This window comes from Hemiscyllium ocellatum, chromosome 49 (assembly GCF_020745735.1).
Source record: "Hemiscyllium ocellatum isolate sHemOce1 chromosome 49, sHemOce1.pat.X.cur, whole genome shotgun sequence".
In the NCBI taxonomy this organism is placed as follows: Eukaryota; Metazoa; Chordata; class Chondrichthyes; order Orectolobiformes; family Hemiscylliidae; genus Hemiscyllium; species Hemiscyllium ocellatum.
In genome coordinates this window covers 8,820,756-8,842,701 of record NC_083449.1, presented here as the reverse complement: position 1 = coordinate 8,842,701, position 21,946 = coordinate 8,820,756, and the positions used below count along the sequence as shown (strand labels likewise).

The 21,946-nt window shown below is 42.7% G+C and overlaps 1 protein-coding gene across 2 annotated transcripts in view; it reads left to right on the top strand.

The window, feature by feature from the left end:
- The first annotated feature begins 2,429 nt into the window (after positions 1–2,429).
- Positions 2,430–21,946, top strand: part of LOC132837093 (Fc receptor-like protein 5) — an 85,093-nt gene continuing 65,576 nt past the window's right edge. Inside the window, exon 1 of one of the 2 annotated variants that reach the window (XM_060856780.1) lies at positions 2,430–2,524. The gene's annotated coding sequence lies outside the window, so the exon portion shown is untranslated. Of the gene's footprint in view, positions 2,525–5,969; positions 6,059–21,946 lie in introns of those variants that run through there. The other variant, XM_060856782.1, reaches the window with a different exon arrangement.

Below are 21,946 nucleotides of genomic sequence, written 5' to 3'. Positions count from 1 at the left end.
TAGAGCAAGAACATCCTTCCTCAGATACGGAGACCAAGACTGTACTCAATCTTGCAACCGTGGCCTCAGCAATGCACTGTGAAACTGCAGCGAAACATCCCTGCGCCTGCACTCTAATCCTCTCACTATGAAGGTCAATATGCAGTTTCTTTACTGTCTCCTGCATCTGGACTTGGGCCGAATTTATCCAGTTAATGGTAGGATTCTGGGGAGTGTTGCTGAACAAAGAGACCCAGGGGTATAAGTGCATAGTTCCTTGAAAGTGGAGTTGTACATTGACAAGGTGGTAAAGAAGGCGTTTGGCAGACTTGCTTTCTTCATTCAGAATACTGATTGTCACATTGCAGCTGTCCAGGACATTGGTGAGGCCACGTTTAGAATACTGCTTTCAATTCTGGTTTCCCTGCTCTGGGAAGGGTGTTGTTAACCTTGAAAGAGTTCATAAAAAAAACTGGCAGGGTTGAAGGTCCCGAGCTATAGGGAGGCGCTGAATAGACTGGAGCTTTTTGTTTTGCCTGGTGTGTCAGAGGCTGAGGGGCAACAAAAAACAGGAGCAGGCCCTTCAGCCCTCCAAGCCTGTGCCAACACATTTTGCCATTCCATGCTAAAACTGTCTTCACTTACAGGATTCATATCCCTCTATTTCCTCCCTTTTTACGTATAACCAGGGTGTTCATAGAGATTGGTAAGATTGTGAGGGGCATGGATAGCTTTTGCATCCAAAGTCTTTTTCCTAGGGTAGGGGAGACCAAATCTAGAGGGCAAGAGTTGAAGATGAGAGGGGAAAAATTTAAAAGTGACCTAAGGGGCAACTGTTTCATTCAGAGTGTGGCGACTGTATGGAATGAGCTGCCAGAGGAATTGGTGGATGGCTATAATAACAACATTTACAAGGCTTCTGGATGAGTACATGAATAAAAATTATTTAGAGGGACTTGGGCTAATGCTAGCAAATGTCACTAGATCAGTTTAGGATATTTGGTCAGCGTGGATGAGTTGGGTCAAAGGGGCTGTTTCTGTGCTGTATGACTCGCACACAGCTAAGATTCAAAGTTTTGGATTTGAACTTCTACTTTTAAATCTTTTAAGTATGGCAATGGCAAGTAAGTATGTACAAGGGACACGCAAATCTGGTTTAACATTGCCTTTCTCAGATTTAGATTTTGTTGTCACAAGTACCCAAGTATGGGAGTACAGTGAAAAGTGTGTAGTGTTGCCACACAAGGCACCAACTCAGGTATAAATACTTAGGTACAGAATCATAAGGGGAGAAAGTGAGGTCTGCAGATGCTGGAGATCAGAGCTGAAAATGTGTTGCTGGAAAAGTGCAGGAGGTCAGGCAGCATCTAAGGAACAGGAACTTCGATGTTTTGGGCATAAGCCCTTCATCAGGAATCCTGATGAAGGGCTTATGCCCGAAACATCGAATTTCCTGTTCCTTGGATGCTGCCTGACCTGCTGCGCTTTTCCAGCAACACATTTTCAGCACAGAATCATAAGAACAAGATAGAAAGAAAGAACAAAGTTAAGAGTTAGATATTAAAGTAGTTCTTTGTATGAAGTAGAAAAACGTAGAAATAAAGCAGAAAGTCAACTATTACAGTCTTTTTAAAGTCTTTAATCACCCTGCAACAGCACTTGCTACAAGGGCCCGATCTCGTCCTCTGTGCCACATTTTGTCCACACAGTCTATTCCAGGAGAGCCCACACTGGGTCACCCATACTGCCACTAAAGGAACTGCTGCTCCTATTGATCTACCCAGAGTATGGATTCAGGCCTAATTCATTGCTGCAGCTATCTGACACCGACCACAGATGCTGTCTTCTCCATCGACTGCAGAAGTTCTTTGCTGTTGAAAGCCAATACCAATGCTGCGACCACGAGTCCTGCACTGAGCCCACCAATGTCGAAGACAGCCTCATTGATGCTATCACTCAAAGCTTGGAGCGTGTACTGGTGCATTTTATCTATTTTCTCTCTCTCTGCAACATGGCAGTCACATAATTGTGTGTATCCCATAAATGCTGAGATGTTGCCTCCAATGAGACATTCCCTCTGTCAGCGGTAAAACATCTAGAATATAGTACTGTGCCCTCACTCTTTTTTCTTGAAAAACAAAAGATTCCAGACACATTTTTGTCTGTTGCACCCACTGGGGAGTGACATGTAATGCCAAGATTCACTGATACCCACCCGTCTGCAATACCAATACGGATTTACTTCTTTGCACATTTTCTCTCCTTCGTTCCATTGAACCAAACAATTGCAACATTGATTTCAGGCATCTTGAGGAAGAAAAAGGCACTACACTGACCCAGTGCAAGTCCTTTTAAAAGATTTTAAAAAAGAGGGAAGTGTTGAAATAAGGAAGTAGTGTGCAGATTTTTAGACTTTGTCAGTGCAATTCACACACTCTGTTGGAGAGGCTGCTAGCTTCAGGACTGTTTCTTTTCTGGAAATAATTGACATCTATCGCTTCCTGTGGTGTGAACATTAGCTGGATTCTCCCATTCCATCAAAACAGTAAGTAGCTCACCAAATGATTTATTATGTGTCTGAATTCTGGCAAATGTTCACTAAGACACATTGTCAGTTGTTGTAGCATTTCAGTACTTTACTTGATCAGTCTCTCATTAGAGTTGCTGTATTCTGTTGTTGTCTAATTAGTGCATTGTTTCTCACACACAGCTAAGATTCAAAGTTTTGGATTTGAACTTCTACTTTTAAATCTTTTAAGTATGCGAGGAAAGATTGGATAGGATAGACGGATAGTTTGAGTAGGATAGATCAGATATATAGACAGACAGATAATATTTTTCCTGGTAAAACTTTGAGCATCATGTTTTTATAAGATTAAATTATGTTGCAGTAAATACATCATTATTGAAAGAACTACCACAGGAGTGCACGCCCATCAAAATTGGACCATTCATTAACACTGTCACTGTGAGCCCTGGTTAATGTGCATATTCACCCTTCGTGCTTTATCCTGTTGGGAAGAATTTGTTGCTGAATATAGTGCTAAGAATGTAGGAAAATAGTGTAGGAGAGTGTAGGAGAAATTGGCTGTAAAAATATCTATAAATATGTGAGAACAACAAGTCTATAAAAATAAAAGTCAATCTCGTACAGTCAGAATCCAAGTGAAATTATACTAGGAACAAAGAAGTGGCAGAAGGTTGTGACTTGTATTATACTTCTGTCTTCACAAAAGAGGACTCAAATAAGTGCCCAGAAATGTTAGAGAACCAGGACTTGAGTGGAAGGGCAAAAGTGATTAGGAAGGAAATGGTGCTGGGCTATGTAATGATGTTAAAGGTAGACAAATCACTAATACCTGATCTATATCCAGGAACAGTGAATGAAGGTCTGAAATTACAGTTTATTTTGTTTTGCTTGGTAGTTTGTAATCCTTCAGAATTCTGTACCTGCACAGGGCTAGGGTCAGTTATTACTGTGCATGTTGAAGGGGTAGAGGCTGAGAGATTTCGGATTGCTAACCGTTAACTGGGTTCATGGGAATGGGATGTGTAAATTGAATTGAAGGGCTCGATCAGCCGTGATTTTATTCAACAGGATGGCAGATTCATGGGGCTGAAAGGACCACTCCTGTTCGAACATTTCTCTATCGCGAAAGCAGAACTTTCTGTTTCTTTTCTCTCAGAATTACACTCAAGTAGTTTCTATCCCTAATTGTGAAACTCTGCTTGGAAATGCACAATTTATAGACTTGTCTGCTCAAAGACATGTTCTCTGAATGAATGCTGTGGTTAGGAAAATGTATTGTGTGAGATTAGACCCCAACTGTCCTTTGTCTCAAGGAGGAACTGAAAATTTGAAATGACTTAGTCAAGCCTCATTGAATCAAATATTTTCAGTAAGGATATCTGACAAAAATGTGTTTCTGTAAATTACAGCTTCAACACAATGTATTTTAACTCTAGGCCTGGAAAATCAGCATTAACAACGCTTTAATTTCATGTATACTCCAAGTAAGTTGGAATCTCAGTGAAGAAATTATGTATGTGAGGAAAGATTGGATAGGATAGACGGATAGTATGGGTAGGATAGATCAGATATATAGACAGACAGCTGTCACATTGCAGCTGTCCAGGACATTGGTGAGGCCACGTTTAGAATACTGCTTTCAATTCTGGTCTCCCTGCTCTGGGAAGGGTGTTGTTAACCTTGAAAGAGTTCATAAAAAAAACTGGCAGGGTTGAAGTCCCGAGCTATAGGGAGGAGCTGAATAAACTGGAGCTTTTTGTTTTGCCTGGTGTGTCAGAGGCTGAGGGGCAACAAAAAACAGGAGCAGGCCCTTCAGCCCTCCAAGCCTGTGCCAACACATTTTGCCATTCCATGCTAAAACTGTCTTCACTTACAGGATTCATATCCCTCTATTTCCTCCCTTTTTACGTATAACCAGGGTGTTCATAGAGATTGGTAAGATTGTGAGGGGCATGGATAGCTTTTGCATCCAAAGTCTTTTTCCTAGGGTAGGGGAGACCAAATCTAGAGGGCAAGAGTTGAAAATGAGCGGGGAAAAATTTAAAAGTGACCTAAGGGGCAATTGTTTCATTCAGAGTGTGGTGACTGTATGGAATGAGCTGCCAGAGGAATTGGTGGATGGCCATAATAACAACATTTACAAGGCTTCTAGATGGGTACATGAATAAAAATTATTTAGAGGGACTTGGGCTAATGCTAGCAAATGTCACTAGATCAGTTTAGGATATTTGGTCAGCATGGATGAGTTGGGTCAAAGTGGCTGTTTCTGTGCTGTATGACTCACACACAGCTAAGATTCAAAGTTTTGGATTTGAACTTCTACTTTTAAATCTTTTAAGTATGGCAATGGCAAGTAAGTATGTACAAGGGACACGCAAATCTGGTTTAACATTGCCTTTCTCAGATTTAGATTTTGTTGTCACAAGTACCCAAGTATAGGAGTACAGTGAAAAGTGTGTAGTGTTGCCACACAAGACACCAACTCAGGTATAAATACTTAGGTACAGAATAATAAGAACAAGATAAAAAGAAAGAACAAAGTTAAGAGTTAGATATTAAAGTAGTTCTTTGTATGAAGAAGAAAAACATAGAAATAAAGCAGAAAGTCGAATATTACGGTCTTTTAAAAGTCTTTAGTCACCCTGCAACAGCACTTTCTACAAGGGCCCAATCTCCTCCTCTGTGCCACATTTTGTCCACACAGTCTATTCCAGGAGAGCCCACACTGGGTCACCCACACTGCCACTAAAGAAACTGCTGCTCCTATTGATCTACCCAGAGTATGGATTCAGGCCTAATTCATTGCTGCAGCTATCTGACACCGACTACATATGCTGTCTTCTCCATTGTCTGCAGAGGCTCCCAGTTGTTGAAAGCCAATGTCAATGCTGCCACCTCAGACTGAGCCAACCAATGTCGAAGATAACCACACTGGTGCCATCACTTAGACCTTGGAGCTTGTACTGGTGCATTTTATCTATTTTCTCTCTCTCTCTCTCTCTACACTGAAGGCAACATGGTAATCACATAATTGTGTGTATCCCATAAATGCTGAGATGTTGCCTCCAATGAGACATTTCCCCCTGTTAGCAGTAACACATCTAGAATATAGTACTGTCCCTCACTCTTTTTTCTTGAAAAACAAAAGGTTCCAGACACAGTTCTGTCTTTTGCACGTGCTGGGAAGTGTGATGCAATTCCAAGATTCACTGATACCCACCCGTCTGCAATACCAATACGGATTGACTTTTTTGCATATTTTCTCTCCTTCTTTCCATTGAACCACACAATTGCAGCATTGATTTCATGCATCTTGAGGAAGAAAAAGGCACTACACTGACCCAGTGCAAGTCCTTTTAAAAGATTTAAAAAAGAGGGAAGTGTTGAAACAAGGAAGTAGTATGCAGATTCTTAGAATTTGTCAGTGCAATTCACACACTCTGTTGGAGAGGCTGCTAGCTTCAGGACTGTTTCTTTTCTGGAAATAATTGACATCTATCCCTTCCTGTGGTGCGAACATTAGCTGGATTCTCCCATTCCATCAAAACAGTAAGTAGCTCACCAAATGATTTATTATGTGTCTGAATTCTGGCAAATGTTCACTAAGACACATTGTCAGTTGTTGTAGCATTTCAGTACTTTACTTGATCAGTCTCTCATTAGAGTTGCTGTATTCTGTTGTTGTCTAATTAGTGCATTGTTTCTCACACACAGCTAAGATTCAAAGTTTTGGATTTGAACTTCTACTTTTAAATCTTTTAAGTATGCGAGGAAAGATTGGATAGGATAGACGGATAGTTTGGGTAGGATAGATCAGATATATAGACAGACAGATAATATTTTTCCTGGTAAAACTTTGAGCATCATGTTTTTATAAGATTAAATTATGTTGCAGTAAATACATCATTATTGAAAGAACTACCACAGGAGTGCACGCCCATCAAAATTGGACCATTCATTAACACTGTCACTGTGAGCCCTGGTTTAATGTGCATATTCACCCTTCGTGTTTTATCCTGTTGGGAAGAATTTGTTGCTGAATATAGTGCTAAGAATGGAGGAAAATAGTGTAGGAGAAATTAGCTGTAAAAATATCTATAAATATGTGAGAACAACAGGTCTATAAAGATAAAAGTCAATCTAGTACAGTCAGAATCCAAGTGAAATTATACTAGGAACAAAGAAGTGGCAGAGGGTTGGGACTTGTATTATATTTCTGTCTTCACAAAAGGGGACTCAAATAAGTGCCAGAAATGTTAGAGAACCAGGAGTTGAGTGGAAGGGCAAAAGTGATTAGGAAGGAAATGGTGCTGGGTTATGTAATGATGTCAAAGGTAAACAAGTCACTAATACCTGATCTTCATCCTGGAACAGTGAATGAAGGTCTCCTGGAAACATTTAAATGCATTAAGAACAAAGGACAATACAGCACAGGAACAGGTCCTTCAACCCTTCAAACCTGCACCAACACATTTTGCCATTCTATGCTAATCTGTATCCTTTCATTCATGCATTTGCCCAGGAGTTTCCTGAATGGTGATATTTTGTCAGCTTCCACCACCCGCTCTGGCATTGCATTCCAGGTACTCTCTACGCGTTGTGTGTAAAATCTGCCTCATGTGTCTCTTTTAGATTTCTCCACTGCTCTCTCCCAGTACTTTGAACCTGTGTCTCCGAGAATTGATCTCTCCACCAAAAAGAAAAGCCTCCACCCTTCCATGTTTTTCACAATCTTATAAATTCCTATCCAGTCGCTCCTCAATGTCCTGCATGCCAGCGAAAATAAACCCAGTCTATCTAACCTTGCTTCATAGCTAAAATCCCACTTACCAGCCAACATCCTCGTAAATCTTTTCTATATCCTCTTCAAAACATTCACATCCTCCTGGTAGTGTGATGAATAGAACTCTACACAATATTCCAAGTGTGATCTTACTAAAGTTGTATGGAGCTGCGGCATAACTTGCCTATTGTTATCCTCAATGCACCTTCCAAGAAAGGAAAGCATGCCGTAGGCCTTTTTTACTATCTTGTTGCTGCACCTGCAACACGATTGTTTAAATTCTTATGATCAGCAGAAGAACTGTGAATTGACTCTTAATAAAAATACTCATTTATTTGACGCAATTAATATTAGGACAACAAAGTATACTAGAAACTAACAAGACACACCGCAAACTATCTTATACTTTATTTAACTTTGTATGATCACATACCACCACACTAGAACGTGGCTGAGCTCCATGTGACGATGTCCTTGTCGTCTTCCGGTTATTTTGAATGTGTCTTCATTTGCAATGGTTATTCTCGATTTACCACACTGAGTGGGGTTTTGTGGCAATTCTCGTCATTCCAAACCTTCACGCCCTTTTGGGAGGAACTTGAGGACCTGCTAATAGATTGATCAGGTTTGATTACCCTGTTCAACCAGACCCAGCTAGGTGTCGGCTCATCGATGTCCATTATGGTAGGTGCTTGTGCACATAGCCCCCTCCAAATAAGGGAATTGTGTGCCTCTGTCTCGCAAATGACTCAATGCTCCCGATCATCCCGATGGCAACAGTCCATTGTTCCATTCAGCGCCCAACTCCACGTGTGTGTTGTAGGGTCTGCAGCTGTCAGGTTTGTTTGCAAACTGTCTGTGGGCAGCTGCAGTCTGTCTGCATTCTGCAGTGTGCGGACTGACACAGTCACTTTTATTAAGGCTGGTTTCCATTTCCCAGCATGCTTTAATTTATGGCCACTATATTGAAGTTCATTATAAGTGAATTATTTTGGGCAGCCTGTCCGGCCATGTTATCTACCTGCATTGCCACCTTCAGTGATCAGTGGACCTGCACACCCAGATCTCCCGACATATCAATTTGGCTCAGGATTCTGCCATTCACTGTATATTTTCCATCTCTATATGACAACCCAAAACAAATCACCCCACTTTTGTCCAGATTAAACTCCATCTGTCAGTTTTCTGCCCATACTTCCTACTGATCTCTATCCTCTGACAATCTTGCTTACTATCTATAACTCCACCAAACTCTGTACTGTCTGCAAACTTATTACTGAGACCTGCCATGTTTTCCTCCAACTCATTTATGTAGATCACGAACAGCAGAAGTCCTAGCACTGATCCCTGTGGAAGACCGCTAGTCACAAGCCTCCACTCCAAAAAGCATCCTTCCTTTGCTACCCTCTGTCTCCTATGAGTAAGCCAGTTCTGTATCCACCTTGCCAGCTCACCGTCAAAACCATGTGACTTCACCTTTTGAACCAGTCTGCCAGGAGGGATCTTGTCAATGGTTTTACTGAAGTCCATATAGACAATATGGACTTTTCCCTCCTTAATCATCTTTGACCCCTCCTCAAAAACCCGATCAAGTTAATGAGGCATGAACTCACTGCGAGGAAAAAAAACATGTTGTATGTCAGTAATAAGTCCATTCGCTTCAAAATGTGTACAGATCTTGTCCCTGAACAACTGTCCTTTCTCTATCACCCCTCAATTTAAAGCTATTTCCCCTCATGTTAGCCTTCACCATCTGAGGGAAAAGGCTCTCGCTGTCCATCTTAGCTAACCCTCTGATTATTATATATCTCGATATATATATCTTATATACCTCTTAACCTCCTCCTCTCCAACGAAACAGCCTCAGTTCCCTCAGCCTGACCTCGTAAGGCTTCCTTCCAAACAGGCAACATCCTCCTAAATCTCCTGTGAACACTTTCCAAAGCTTCCAGATCCTTCCTGTAATGCAGTGACCAGAACTGCTTGCAATACTCCAAGTGTGATCTTACCAGTGTCTTGTACAGCTGCAACATGACCTCCTGGCTCTGAAACTCAATCCCCCTACCAATAAACGCCAACACACTACATATCTTCTTAACAACCCTATCAACCTGGGTGGCAACTCTCAGGGATTTAGGCACCTAGACACCGAGATCTCTCTGTTCATCTACACTGACAAGAATTTTACCATTAGCCTAGTACTCTGCATTCCTGTTATTTCTTCTGAAGTAAACTACTCACACTTTTCCACATTAAACTTCATTTGCCACTATTCAGCCCAGCTCTGCATCTTATTTATGCCCCTCTGTAAACCACAACATCCTTTGGCACTATCCACAACTCTGCCTACCTACTGTCATCCACAAATTTACTAACCCATCCTTCTATGCCCATATCCAGATCATTTATAAAAATGACAAAGAGCAGCGGCCCCAAAACAGATCCTCATGGCACACCACTGGGAACTGAGCTCCAGGATGAATACATACCATCAACCACCACCCTCCTTTCAGCCAGCCAATTTCTGATCCAAACTGGCAAATCACCTTCAATATAGAAACTCCATATTTTGTGCAAAGGCCTACCAAGTGATCTCCGCAAATGAGCTGAATTATGCATCACCAGTTAAGAAATGAAAACCTGTGTCATCATGTTAAAGCATGGGATCAGCAGTAGGCCAATCAGCCCATCGACTCTGCCCAGCCATTTGATGAGTTCATGGCCAATCTGATCATTTTACCCTAGGACCTTCGATTCTCCATCCAGATGAAAAATCTCTCCATCTCAGACCTGAATCTACATCCCAATTCCATTTCCTTTGGATGATGGAAAAGACATTAGCGTCATAGAGATGTACAGCATGGAATCAGACCCTTCGGTCCAACCCATCCATGTCAACCAGATATCCCAAACCAATCTACTCCCACCTGCCAGCACCCGGCCCATATCCCTCCACATCCTTCCTCTTCATATACCCATCCAAATGCCTCTTAAATGTTGCAACTGTACCTGCCTCCACCACTTCCTCTAGCAGCTCATTCCATACCCGTACCACCCTGTGCATGGAAAAAGTTGCCCCTTAAGTCTCTTTTATATCTTTCCCCTCTCACTCTAAACCTATGCCCTCTAGTTCTGGACTCATCGACCCCAGGGAAAACACTTTGCCTATTTATCCTGTTCATGCCCCTCATAATTTTGTAAACCTCTATAAGGTCACCCCTCAGCCTCCGCTCCAGGGAAAACAGCCCCAGCCTGTTCAGCCTCTCCCTATAGCTCAAATCTTCCAACCCTGGCAACATCCTTGTAAATCTTTTCTGAACCCTTTCAAGTTTCACAACATCCTTCTGATAGGAAGGAGACCAGAATTGCACGCAATATTCCAACAGTGGCCTAACCAATGTCCTGTACAGCCGCAACATGACCTCCCAACTCCTGTACTCAATATTCTGACCAATAAAGTAAAGCATACCAAATGCCTAGGATACATCACTTTGATGTATTTTAAAACATGACTTTTGGATGGAACAATTTTCAAAGGTAGAACTGTTGAATTGTTTTCCCGTTATTGACATAAGATCCATGGAACCTATCGATTGTGTCTAATTGTGTATTTTCAGGGCAAGTGATTATTCTAAAAATACGAGAAGGTATGGTGAGTCCCAGTGCGGCTCTATTTTATTACATATTGGCAAGCTCCATAGTGTCAGCACTAATGCCAGTGATTCCGTAATTGAGGGAGCTAGGTTGGAAGCTCAGAGCTAGAACGAACAGAGTTGTTGTCTCTGGTTTGTTACCCGTGCCACGTGATAGAGAGCGAGAACAGTTAAATGCGTGGCTACAGGGATGGTGCAGGAGGGAGGGATTCCAGTTTCTGGACAACTGGGGTTCTTTCTGGGGAAGGTGGGACTTCTATAAATAGGATGGTCTACACCTGAACCTGAGGGGCACCGGTATCCTTGGGGGGAGGTTTGCTAGTGCTCTTTGGGAGGGTTTAAACTAACTCTGCAGGGGCATGGGAACCTGGACTGTAGCTTTAGGGTACAGGACCTTGAGTGTAGGGAGGTTAGGAACATGGCATCGATCTTGAAGGAGGGTGCCTGTAAACAGGAAGGTGGATTGAAGTGTGTATACTTCAATGCCAGAAGTATAAGAAATAAGGTAGGTGAACTTGCAGCGTGGGTTGGTACCTGGGACTTCGATGTTGTGGCCATTACAGAGACGTGGGTAGAACAGGGACAGGAATGGTTGTTGCAGGTTCCAGGGTTTAAATGTTTTAGTAGGGTCAGACATGGGGGTAAAAGAGGGGGAGGTGTGGCATTGCTTGTCCAGGATAGTATTACAGCAGTGGAAAGGACGATGGAGGATGACTTGCCATCTGAGGTAGTTTGGGCTGAGGTTTGAAATAGGAAAGGTGAGGTCACACTGTTAGGAGTTTTCTACAGGCCTCCTAATAGTCCAAGAGACGTAGAGGAAAGTATTGCGAGGATGATTCAGGAGAAGAGTGAGAGTAGCAGATATTGATTTTCCTGCTCCTCGATGCTGCCTGACCTGCTGTGCTTTTCCAGCACCACTCGAAACTAGACTCCCCTTCCATTGTTAACATTTGTTTTAGAAAAATCTAAAGGCCTTTTGACCTAGACACTTGAGCAAGCCTGACTTTGCACTCTCACTTCAAAATAAAAGAAACCCAGGGCAAAATAATCTATTTTTTAAAGTGACAGCATCATCATACATTGAACATCAAGGAGGCGGTTGTTCAATCTTCCCTCAATGGTAACTGCTAGGATTTTGCCAGTGGGGGATTCAGTGTTAGTAACACCATTAAATAATAAGGGATGATGGTTAATTTCTCAATTGTAAATCCCCCGATGCTTATAGTGAGAGGCACTCACTGATGGTACACCACTGAATGTCAAAGGATAATGGTTCGATTCTCTTTCAATGGTAACACCTAGGATGTTAATAGTGCAGGTAATCAGTGATGGTAATACCATTGAATGTCATGAGGTTGATGGTGAGAATCTGTCTCAGAGGTATCTTTCAGGATATTGATATTGAGCGGATTCAGTGCTAGTAGCACCATTGAATGTCAAGTGGCAATGGCAAGATTCTCTCTCGATGGTAACCCCCAGGATATTGCTATTGATTGGATCAGTGATGGTAATACTTTTGAATGTCAATGGAGTGATGGTTAGATTCTTTCTTGTTGGAGATGGTCATTTCCTGGCATTTGTGAGGTGAGAATGTTACTTACCACTCACCAGCCCAAGCCAGCTTGAGCTGTCAGAGTGGCAAGTTACTGCATTAAGATGATTTCAATTCTCCCCCCTAGAGTGTGTGTGTTTCTCTGAGGATTAGGTTCATCAGTGGAAACTGGAGCACCCATGCTAATGATGGAGCCAATATGGGACAGATTCTTAACTGGAGACCGGATTACTCTTAGCTGCAATGCAGGTTGAGAGCTTCATTCGATGAGCTATGACTGGATTGTAAACAACACTAGCAAAGAATTCAAGGGGAAGACTTATATCATTGAGGCTGCTGAAAAGGAGCATAATGGGAAGTACAGATGCCAATCTTCCACATTGACACATTCAACACCCTACAGTAACAGTATTCTCGTGAGATTATCCTGTGGGTCATGTTGTTAGATAAACTAACCTCTTTGTCTCAAAATATGCCCATCCAGGTGTTGGGGCATGTTTATAAGAATTCCCGGGGATAGTCGGGAAAAGCAAGTATATTGGTCTTCTCTTCGGCTAGCACTTGTGCAGCTGTGAAGCGCAAAGGTTTGTGGGTCTTCACTGCTTCGATTGATGCTGCCCTCCACCCATCTTGTCCACCTCACCCCCAATCCTTTCTCAGGCATTTCTGCCACCATTGTGAGCCACATGCCCTTGGATTGGGTAGCTTGCCTATCCAAACTTTGGTGGCAATGGGATCTGGGTGGCAGGATGAAATGTGAGGAGGATATTAGGAGAGTACAGGGTGACATGGACAGGCTAGGTGAGTGGACAGATTCATGGCAGATGCAGTTTAATGTGGATAAATGTGTGGTTATCCACTTTGGTGGCAAGAACAGGAAAGCAGATTACTCCCAAAATGGAGTCAATTTAGGTAAAGGGGCAGTACAACGAGATCTAGGTGTTTGTGTACATCAGTCAATGAAAGCAAGCATCCAGGTACAGCAGGCAGTGAAGATAACTAATAGCATGCTGGCCTTCACAACAAGAGGAATTGAGTATAGAAGCAAAGAAGTCCTTCTGCAGCTGTACAGGGCCCTGGTGAGACCACACCTAAAATATTGTGCGCAGTTTTGATCTTCAAATTTGAGGAAAGACATTCTGGCTATTGAGGGAGTGCAGTGTAGGTTCACGAGGTCAATTCCTGGAATGGTGGGACTATCTTACGCTGAAAGATTGGAACGACTGGGCTTGTATACGCTTGAGTTTAGAAGACTGAGAGGGAATCTGATTGGGACGTATAAGATTATTAAAGGATTGGACACTCTGGAGGCAGGAAGCATGTTTCCGCTGATGGGTGAGTCCCGAACCAGAGGACACAGTTTATAAATAAAGGGAAGGCTACTTAGAACAGAGTTGAGGAGAAACTTCTTCACCCAGAGAGTGGTGGGTGTGTGGAATGCTCTGCCCCAGAAGGCTGTGGAGGCCAAGTCTCTGGGTACTTTCAAGAAAGAGTTGGATAGAGCTCTTAAAGATAGTGGAGTCAAGGGTTATGGGGATAAGGCAGGAACAGGATGCTGATTGACGATGATTAGCCATGATCATAATGAATGGTGGTGCTGGCTTGAAGGGCAGAATGGCCTACTCCTACACCTATTGTCTATTGAAAGGACTAAGAACAGGCAGAAGCTGTGGGCGGCACGGTGGCACAGTGGTTAGCACTGCTGCCTGACAGCGCCAGAGACCTGGGGTCAATTCCCGCCTCAGGCGACTGACTGTGTGGAGTTTGCATGTTCTCCCCGTGTCTGCGTGGGTTTCCTCCGGGTGCTCCGATTTCCTCAGATGTGCGGGCTAGGTGAATTGGCCATGCTAAATTGCCTGTAGTGTTAGGTAAGGGGTAAATGTAGGGGGATGGGTGAGCCGCGCTTCGGCAGGTTGGTATGGACTTGTTGGGCTGAAGGGCCTGTTTCCACACTGTAAGTAAATCTAAAAAAAAGCTGCAAGAGTGACTCTTCTGATAATGGGAGGGGTCTTGGGGGAGGGTCCGACAGACTCCATCTCAAGTCCAGATCTCACTGAAACTGGATCCCTGTTACCGAGCGGCTCTCCTGGAGAAGATTGGGGGGGTGGAATTTGAACCTACCGTGCAGATATTTACATATCACTAGATTTATATATTGTTCATCACAGTAAAGCAGTCAAAGTGGGTAACAGGTTACTGAAATACTGCTGCTCCTATTTTCTATGTTCTTAGCATTCTCACTTAACTCTTCAGCTTTCTACTTAACTGGCTCCTTCCTTCCATTTTTGTCTTTTCAATGTTATGTTTCATCCATGTTTCTGATTGTGTGATATTCTCACGATTTGTAAATTTTATTTATATATACCTCACACCTCTGAAAATTTTAAGTTTCCTTATCAAACTGTTCTGGCTTCACAAATTTAAAAAAAATGAAAACAAACTGCTGGTGCTCTCCCAGAGAGATGAAAGCTGAACTGAAACAATCTCTTGATAAAAGAACACCAGCTCCAATTTAAACCAAATTCCTGATTATTTCCCAATTTCAGTTAAATCAAAGCTTATGGTTTAATCTATGTACCATGTCTGTATGGACTGAAAAGTATCATGCCTCATTGAGGCCTGAGCGCTGAAGTTTCTCATCCGTGGAACCTTGCCTGGAAAACCTTCTCTGTTCCCCAAACCACCCCCACATTCCAATGTCAAATCTGTTCTTATAATATGCCACAAATGTACACAATACTCCAGCTGAGGTCTAACAGGTGTCTTGTGGATATTCAACATCACCACCCAGCTCTCAGACTCTCTGCCCCTATTAGAGTCATAGATATGTACAGCATGGAAACAGACCCATCAGTCCAACTCGTCCATGCTGACCAGATATCCCAACCAAATCTCGTCCCACCTGCCAGCACCCAGCCCATACCCCTCCAAACCCTTCCTATTCAGATACCCATCCAAATGCCTCTTAAATGTCGCAATTGTACCAGCCTCCACCACATCCACTGGCAGCTCAATCCATACACATACCACCCTCTGTGAGAAAAAGTTGCCCCTTAGGTCTCTTTTATATCTTTCCCCTCTCACCCTAAACCTATGCCCTCTAATTCTGGACTCCCCGATCCCAGGGAAAAGACTTTGCATATTTATCCTACCCATCATAATTTTGTAAACCTCTATAAGATCACCCCTCAGCCGCCGACGCTCCAGGGAAAACAGCCCCAGCCTGTTCAGTCTCTCCCTATAGCTCAGATCCTTCAACCTTGGCAACATCCTTGTAAATCTTTTCTGAACCCTTTCAAGTTTCACAACATCTTTCCGATAAGAAGGAGACCAGAATTGCACGCAATATTCCAACAGTGGTCTAACCAAGGTCCTGTACAGCCACAACATGACCTCCCAACTCCTGTACTCAATACTCTAACCAATAAAGGAAAGCATACCAAATGCCTTCTTCACTATCCTATCTACCTGCGACTCCACTTTCAAGGAGCTATGAACCTGCACTCCAAGGCCCATTTGTTCAGCAACACTCCCTAGGACCTTACCATTAAGTGTATAAGTCCTGCTAAGATATGCTTTCCCAAAATGCAGCACCTCGCATTTATCTGAATTAAACTCCATCTGCCACTTCTCAGCCTATTGGCCCATCTGGTCAAGATCCTGTTGTAATCTGAGGTCCACTAGACCTCCAGTTTTGGTGTCATCTGCAAACTTACTAACGGTACCTCTAATGCTCGCATCCAAATCATTTGTGTAAATGACAAATAGTAGAGGGCCCAGCACCAATCCTTGTGGCACTTCACTGGTCACAGGCCTCCAGTCTGAAAAACAACCCTCCACCACCACCCTCTGTCTTCTATCTTTGAGCCAGTTCTGTATCCAAATGGCTAGTTCTCCCTGTATTCCATGAGATCTAACCTTGCTAATCAGTCTCCCATGGGGAACCTTGTCGAACGCCTTACTGAAGTCCCTATAGATCATCATCAATCTTCTTTGTTACTTCATCAAAAAACTCAATCAAGTTTGTGAGACATGATTTCCCATGCACAAAGCCATGTTAACTATCCCATGTCCTTGCCTTTCTAAATACATGTACATCCTGTCCCTCAGGATTCCCTCCAACAACTTGCCCACTACCAAGGTCAGGCTCACTGGTCTATAGTTCCCTGGCTTGTCCTTACCACCCTTCTTAAACAGTGGCACCACGTTTGCCAGCCTCCAGTCTTCTGGTACCTCACCTATGACTATCCATGATACAAATATCTCAGCAAGACACCCAGCAATCACTTCTCTAGCTTCCCACAGAGTTCTCAGGTACACCTGATCAGGTCCTGGGATTTATCCACCTTTAACCGTTTCAAGACATCCAGCACTTCCTCCTCTGTAATCTGGACATTTTGCAAGATGTCACCATCTATTTCCCTACAGTCTATATCTTCCATATCCTTTTCCACAGTAAATACTGATGCAAAATATTCATTTAGTATCTCCCCCATTTTCTGTGGCTCCAAACAAGGCCGCCTTGTTGATCTTTGAGGGGCCATATTCTCTCCCTAGATACCCTTTTGTCCTTAATATATTTGTAAAACCTCTTTGGATTCTCCTTAATTCTATTTGCCAAAGCTACCTCATGTCCTCCTTTTGCCCTCCTGACTTCCCTCTTAAGTATACTCCTACTTTCTTTATACTCTTCTAAGGATTTACTCAATCTATCCTGTCTGTACCTGACATATGCTTCCTTCTTTTTCTTAACCAAACCATCAATTTCTTTAGTCATCCAGCATTCCCTATACCTAGCAGCCTTCCCTTTCACTCTGACAGGATTATACTTTCTCTGGATTCTTGTTATCTCATTTCTGAAGGCTTCCCATTTTCCAGCCATCCCTTTACCTGCAAAAATCGGCCTCCAATCAGCTTTTGAAAGTTCTTGCCTAATACCATCAAAATTGGCCTTTCTCCAATTTAGAACTTCAACTTTTAGATCTGGTCTATCCTTTTCCATCACTATTTTAAAACGAATAGAATTATGGGTCACTGGCCCCAAAGTGCTCCCCCACTGACACCTCAGTCACCTGCCCTGCCTTATTTCCCAAGAGTAGGTCAAGTTTTGCACCTTCTCTAGTAGCTACATCCACATACTGAATCAGAAAATTGTCTTGTACATACTTAAGAAATTCCTCTCCATCTAAACCTTTAACACTATGGCAGTCCCAGTTGATGTTTGGAAAGTTAAAATCCCTTACCATAACCACCCTATTATTCTTACAGATAGCTGAGATCTCCTTACAAGTTTGTTTCTCAATTTCCCTCTGACTATTGAGGGCTCTATAATAAAATCCCAATAAGGTGATCATCCGTTTCTTATTTCTCAGTTCCACCCAAATAACTTCCCTAGATGCATTTCCGGGAATATCCTCCCTTAACACAGCTGTAATGCTATCCCTTATCAAAAATGCCACTCCCCCTCCCTCTCTTGCCTCCCTTTCTATCCTTCCTGTAGCATTTGTATCCTGGAACATTCAGCTGCCAGTCCTGCCCATCCCTGAGCCATGTTTCCGTAATTGCTATGATATCCCAGTCCCATGTTCCTAACCATGCCCTGAGTTCATCTGCCTTCCCTGTTAGGCCCCTTGCATTGAAATAAATATAGTTTAATTTATTAGTCCTACCTTGTCCCTGCCTGCCCTGACTGTTTGACTCACTTCTATCCTCAGCTGTACCCATCTCAAATCGATCTCTTTCCTCACTATCTCCCTGGGTCCCACCCCCCACCTTACTAATTTAAAACCTCCCAAGCAGTTCTAGCAAATTCCTCTGCCAGTATATTAGTACCCTTCCAATTTAGGTGCAATCCGTCCTTCTTGTACAGGTCACTTCTACCCCAAAAGAGATTCCAATGATCTAAAACTGTGAATCCTTCTCCCATACACCAGCTCCTCAGCCATGCATTCACCTGCTCTATCCTCCTATTCCTGCCCTCACTAGCTCATAGCACTGGGAGTAATCCAGATATTACTACCCTTGAGGACCTCTTTAAAATTCTACCTAACTCTCTGTAATCTCCCTTCAGAGCCTCAACCTTTTCCCTTCCAATGTCGTTGGTTCCGATGTGGACAATGACCTCCTGCTGGCCCCTCTCCCCCATGAGAACATTTCTGCACCATCTCTGAGACATCCTTGATCCTGGCACCAGGGAAACAACGCACCATTCTGCTTTTTCTCTGCTGGCCACAGAAATGTCTGTCTGTACCTCAGACTACAGAATCCCCTAACACAATTGATATTTTGGAAGCTGGTGTACCCCTTATTGCATTAGAGCCAGTCTCAATACCAGAAATTTATCTGTTTGTGCTACGTTCCCCTGAGAATCCATCACTCCCTACATTTTCCAAAACAGTATACCTGTTTGAAATGGGTATATCCACAAAAGACTCCTGCTCTAGCTGCCTACCTCTCTTACCCTTCCTGGAGTTAACCCATCTATGTGACTGTATCTGAGACTTTCCCCTCTTTCTATAACTGCCATCCATCACATACGTAGCTGTTGCAAATTCCTCGTCGCTTCTATCTGTCTTTCCAACTCATCCACTCAATCTGATAAGATTTGCATCCAACAGCATTTGGCTGATATAATCCCCAGTAACCCTTAAACTCTCTTTAAGCTCCCACATCTGACAAGAAGTACATATCACTGCAAAGGCCATTTTTGCTCCTTCACAATCTACAGACCCAGAAAATAACACCGTCTTATTCCGCTACAAACACTGCCCCAGGTTAAATTAATAGCTATGGTTTGTATTTTAAGTTTAATCAAGAGACTTATCTCCAAAAACATATAATCGAGAAAGAATCCACTCTACCCACTACTGCAGCCTCTATTAATAAAGTCAAAGGCAATATGTGCTTTATTAACTGTGCTCCTCCCTTTTCTGCTATCTTCACTGATCTTTGCACATCTCTTTTCCTCCAACCTCTTCAGAATTGCATTTATATTGTCTTTCAATGTCCTTCCCAGCAATGCAGCACCTCATATTTCTCATTACATTGAATTGTATCTGCCACCTCTCTGCCCACTCCACCAACTTGTTGATGTCCTATCGAATTTCCACACCATCATTCTCCTTATAGTTTATGGTTCTCGCAGGTTTTGTGCCATCTGCAAACTTTGAAATGTTCCCCCTGCCCTACAAGATCCAAATCATTATTGATACGTATCGGGAAAATGAAGGAGCTAGTACTCCTACTCCAAATCTCCCCCTGGCGCTGAAAAGGGTCAGTGAGCTGTGGAGTGGAAGATGGAGTTTAATTTGGATAAATGTGATGTGTTGAATTTGGTAAAACAAACAAGGGCAATGTTTATGCAATTCAAAGGGCCTTAGATAGTGTAGTTGAACAGGGAGACTTAGGAGGTCAGGTGCATAATTCTTTGAAATTTGCATCACAGGTAGACAGGGTGGTTAAGGTAGCATTTACCATGTTTGCCTTCCTTGCTCAGATCTTTGTATATAGGAATTGGTACGTTATGTTGCTATTGTACAGTATGTTGGTGAGGCCTCTTCTGTGGACTGTGTCCACTTATGTTTGAGCTCTTTTAGGAAAGATATTATTAAACAGAAAAGGGTTCAGAAATATTTACCAGGATATTGCTGGGAACGGAAGGTTTCAGTTAGAGAGAGAGGTTGGATAGTCTGAAGTGTAGGAGGTTGAGATGTGACCTTATTGCAGTTTATAAAATCATGAGAGGTATAGTTAAGGTGAATGGCAGTTGTCCTTGAGATTTAAATAGTATATGAGGGGCAATTGTTTATACACAGAGAGTGATTCATGGGTGGAATGAACTTCCAGAGGAAGTGATGGATGTGGATACAGTTACAACGTTTAAGAAACATTTAGACAATTACATGAATAAATATGTTTGTAACGAAAAGAACCAAACACAGGCAGATGGGTATAGTTAAGTTTGGGATTATGGTCAGCATGAACTCGTTGGAACAAAGCATCTATTTCTGTGCTATATATGACTGTATGATTCTAAGACTCTCAGACCCTGTCTGTAATGCATTCTTTGAATCCTTTCTTATAACCTTGACTTGGCAGTTTCTCTTTTACAGTCAATGTACGACATTAGGAAATGGTTCTCCTTTCTACATATTAACTAGCTGCAACACAGAAAGAATAGTTGATTCCAGCAGTATCTGTTCCGTACAGAGCAGGCGCTGACTGCTACCTCAGCAGAACAGTGTTTTGTGACACTTAAGTTCTCAAATTCTTGAAATGTGGGATCAGAATTAGGCCATTCCGCCTTTTGCTTCTGCTACACTGTTCAATGAGATCACGATGAGTCTGAGCATTCATAACTCTACTCTTCCCAATGACCCTCGATTCACCTTCCCAAAGAAAAATCTCATCCTTAGATACACTCAATGATCCAGCTTCAACAGCAGTAAGGAATTCCACAAACTAACTCCCCTTGAACAGAAAATGTTCCTCCTCAACTCCATTTCAGTGGGTGCCTGCTCCCCTGCCCCTAATTCTGAGACTATGTCCCTCTGGTCCCAGGCTCTCTGATGCAAGGGGAACCAATCTCTGTTCACATCTATGCTGTTTGAACCCTCGAACAATCTTTAATAAGGTCCCTCTCCTTCTTGGAAACTCCAACAAGGACAGGCCAAACCTACTCAATCTGTCCCTCATCAGACACAGCTCAGCTGAGTGAATCTTCTCTGTATTGTCTTCAATGTCAGTTTACCCTTCCTTAGATATGGGGCCCAAACTGTTACCTGTCTCCTAGCTATAGTCTGACCAATGCCTTGGGTGTATAGTTTTCACAAAACCTCCATCTTTTACACTTCATTTCCTTTGAAATAAAGACTACTTACATTCTCTGCAATCCGCTGAATTTGCTTACGAAGTTTTTTTTGTGATTCAAAGATAAGTACTTCCCAAATCCCACAGTCCCATAGCTTTTCACAGTCCTTCTTCATTGAAACAATCTCCAGCTCCTCTATTTTTCATGTTAATGGAATGCACCACTCCTAAGAATTACAGATTTCCTTTTGTATTTCAAATGATGGACTGAAGTGGGGAAAAGAACCGAAGAAAACAAACCAGACGATGCAGTGGCTCAGTGGTTAGCATTGCTGCCTCACAGTGTTGGGACCTGGGTTCGATTCCAACCTTGGGTGATTGTCTGTCTGGAGTTTCCATGCTCTCCCGGTGTTTGTGTGGATTCCCTCCAGGTCCTCTGGTTTCCTTCCACAATCCAAAGATGCGTACGTTAGGGAAATTGGCCATGCTAAATTGCCCATCGTATTCAGGGGTGTGTAGGTTGGTGCATTAGTCAAGGGTAAATGTAGTGTAACGGGTTTTGGTGGGGTATTTTTCGGAGGGATGGTGCAGACTTGAGCCGAAGGGCCTGTTTCCACACTGTAAGTAAAAAAAAGTGTTGG